At 42.1% G+C, this 3307-nt stretch overlaps 1 long non-coding RNA gene across 1 annotated transcript; it reads right to left on the bottom strand.

Annotated features, from left to right (window-relative positions):
- Window positions 1-1411: 1411 nt before the first annotated feature.
- Window positions 1412-2805, bottom strand: LOC138489576 (uncharacterized). The gene is made up of 4 exons (XR_011274818.1): window positions 2624-2805; window positions 2395-2506; window positions 1903-1989; window positions 1412-1800 (listed from the first exon to the last, which is right to left on the bottom strand). It is a non-coding gene; the product is annotated as an uncharacterized lncRNA (long non-coding RNA).
- Window positions 2806-3307: the final 502 nt, after the last annotated feature.

The following is a 3307-nucleotide window of genomic DNA, read 5'->3' as shown; positions in this document are numbered from 1 at the left end:
GGTAGAGTTAGAGCCCAGAATCTGCCAGTCGTCGAGATAGGCATAAATGTGTATCCCCATCCACTCTGCACACCTCAACTGGGAGGTTGGGGGGTACTGCCATGGTGAATGGAACCTTGAATTGGAACAAATGTGTAAGTATTACAAAGCTCAGGAACGTGCAGTAAGGAGACCAAATGGGCATGTGTATGTCAGCGTCCAGGGTGCCTAATAGACCCCGTGCCGTAAGGAAGAGCGGATCTGAAAGAAACTTCTCCCCTGGCAGGAAAGCATTGAAATCTTAACGTTATGGTGCACAACTCTGCGGTGTCCTCTTTTGGCACCACAAGGAGCCAGGCGTAATACCCTCCCTTATTCTTTGAGGGGGATCCCACTCGGTCATGTCCAGATAAAGAAACTTCGAAAGCTCTTTAATGAGATTCAATAAACGTTATTTGGGGTTGAATAGGTATGGGGAGGAGCAATATGGAAACCTTTTAAACTAAGCAATGACCCAGAGACCTATGAAACATGTCCTCCAGTTTTATTCAGAATGTGTCCGCTCTCCCCACTGCCGGGGTTGTGTGCACCTTGGACATGTCCATTCTTTGACCTCTCTGCTGTATGTGGTCTCTTCATAAACTGAGCAAGGGAGGTGGAGGAATCCCAACCTTTGCCGTCTTGCGAGATCCTCTGGAAACCTGGGATCTGTCTTGCTCTCCCTTCTGAGGCGAGTACTGTGAGGGTTATGAACTGATTCTGCAGCTAGAGATGAGACTTGGCTGTTGATATTTGTCTTTCCTCTGATGAATTCTCCAGCCGGGGAAGCATGGAAAGGTTTCAGACCATCAAAGAGGAGAGACGTACTTTGCTCTGGCTCGCTGATACGAACTTGGAGCTTTCCAGCCATGTGGATGAACACACATCGGACCCTGTGCACATTCCTCTGGCAGCAATGTCAACATGCCCTCCGGCAGACTCCAGCATATCCATGCAAACTGGCTTTGCATCTCTACTATCAGCCAAGAAAGAGACAGTTCTTCAGTGTCTGTGATGTTCTGCCATAGCTACAAATTACAGCCTGTTAGTATGGCATCCATGTCAACCTGCCTGCAGTTGAGACACACCTTTTTTCCCTTTGGAGTCAAGTGCATCGTCTTCCAGGGAGGTGGTAGTTATTGACCCACTGCTCAGAGTGAAATTGCGGCGATTATTGCGGATTGCATTGGTGGGATTGTCCCCCAAGCATATCACTTGCCCCGGGCTTTGTATTTGCCATCACTATAAATGAGGGAAACTCCAAGTGAACGCTCTCACCAAAACAGAGGAGGAGTATTCAAAACACCCTGTCAGTTGGGGGTAAGATACATACCGTATACAAAGAAACAGGGTCAACAAGACACTGACCAACAGCAGTCCTTCAGAAGCAAAGTTACTCACAAAAACATATACATTTTATTCAATATTCATAAAACATGATAAAATCACATCCAGTTAAAAAAAGCAAAATGCTCTTGACAAAAAACGCATAGTAGACCAACAATAGTCGCAATTTTCTGAGTGCCGATCAATGGATCAGTTTAGAATACCCCTAAGCTTATTAAATACAGCAAATAGAGGTAAACTCTGCTTTTTTTAACAGATATTATTTCATAAGAAAACCAAGTCTTTAAACAATCCTGGCCGTTTGCCTCGACATGTTTCAGTTCCTTCACATTAGTTTAGAACTTTCTTCAGGAGGATTTCGAGATATGTCACTTCAAATTGCAACACAATATCGTGCCTCACGGCATATAAGTCTGTGTGGATTATACAGGAAAACTGTTGGTAGATAAACACATAAAACCACAAATAAGAAACTTCAATGCTTATTTGGAGACAGTATAAGTCTGTGCAAACATGGGTAAATGCTTATGTCATTACCTCAGTTTGTAGTAGTGGGCGTCTGAAAACAGAGGTATCACTAAATTCAACCAGTCTTAGATAGTTCCACTTTGAACATGCGCTCATCTAGAATAGATACATATCGAAAAATAAGACAATTGTCAAGGGGTCAGGGCTCTGTAGGTCCAATTCACATAACAGTAGAAATAAAAAGCCAACAACTGTGGCAACTGGGTGGGCGAATACATTCACTACCACCATTTCATAATGGAATTACTTTTAATAAAAAGACATCTCCAAAGAACAGAACAATTTCTGTATTTTTTTTAAAAAACATCTTGAAATTTATGTAATTCATAAACAAAGTCTGGGAAGCGCATCTAAATGGGGAAAGACAAGGAATAAGCCTTAAATCTACTGCAACTGATTTTGATATAGAAATCACATCAGTTCAGGCCAATCGTCTTTCTAACACATTAAGAAACAGTGAAAGGCAGTGGATCATAAACGAGCATGTATCTAGGTAAATACCTTATATAGTTGATGAATCTTTAAACAGCTGCCCCCATGTGGCTCAAATCCCTTTTGGATGTGCTTGTTCAGGTTCAATAGAAAATATTACGTCTGATATTGCAAGCTGCGGCTGTATTGCAAGAAAAGAAAGCAAGCGTATAAGTAAACAGTGCCCTTCTGGCAACGCACAAGGAAAAAGCCGTGCCATATTGACAAAAACATTCTGGTACTATAAGGCAGAGGTTACCTGATAGTTCTAGCGGGTACGTGAGTCCAGATTTGGAACGGGAAGCCCTCAGCACTAAAGAGTGACTTCTCAAGTGCAGTCTAACTCTAGAACGCCAGGACAAATCCAGAGACACCCTCTTGCCTGTATAGCAAGTCATTCAGTGTGGAAGTATTTCGTGTTGCACACGTAGTCCCTTTTTGATGTTCAGTGGGACAAAAATGTTAGCGGCCCTCTAGGGGTGAAAAAACTGCGCTCAACAGGTATCCATAAAAGAACCCTGAACTAGTCTCTTTTTAATGTTTATCATGGGCCAGCTATGTCAAGCACCCTGTAGTGATCAAAAATTGAATACTTAGCAATGTACATATCCATAAGCAGACCCGGCTTAATGCTCCAATGCAAAAAGATGTAGAAGGCATTACCACACTTTATGCTATTCAATAGAGTCATTAAGACCTCTCAGATCACTGCATGTTTTGAAGATAACTTCTTGTTCTTTGCTCAAAAGTTTTTTATTCAACATTACTGGATTGTCGCCTTTCACTACTAGAAGGACTGTCATGTGAATGTGTCACAACCATGATTGTGTTCTACAAAATGTTTAACCAGCAGAGCCTGCATGATTTGATTCTTAATGCAACTTTTGTGCTCGCCTATAAGTATTTTGATTTTGCGTTTAGTTTTGCCCATACAATATAGCCC

The sequence above is a fragment of the Ambystoma mexicanum genome, chromosome 9, assembly GCF_040938575.1.
Source record: "Ambystoma mexicanum isolate Mex_15411 chromosome 9, UKY_AmexF1_1, whole genome shotgun sequence".
NCBI classification, from domain to species: domain Eukaryota; kingdom Metazoa; phylum Chordata; class Amphibia; order Caudata; family Ambystomatidae; genus Ambystoma; species Ambystoma mexicanum.
The sequence above is the reverse complement of the archived record's forward strand: the minus strand, read 5'-3'. Positions and strand labels throughout refer to the sequence as shown.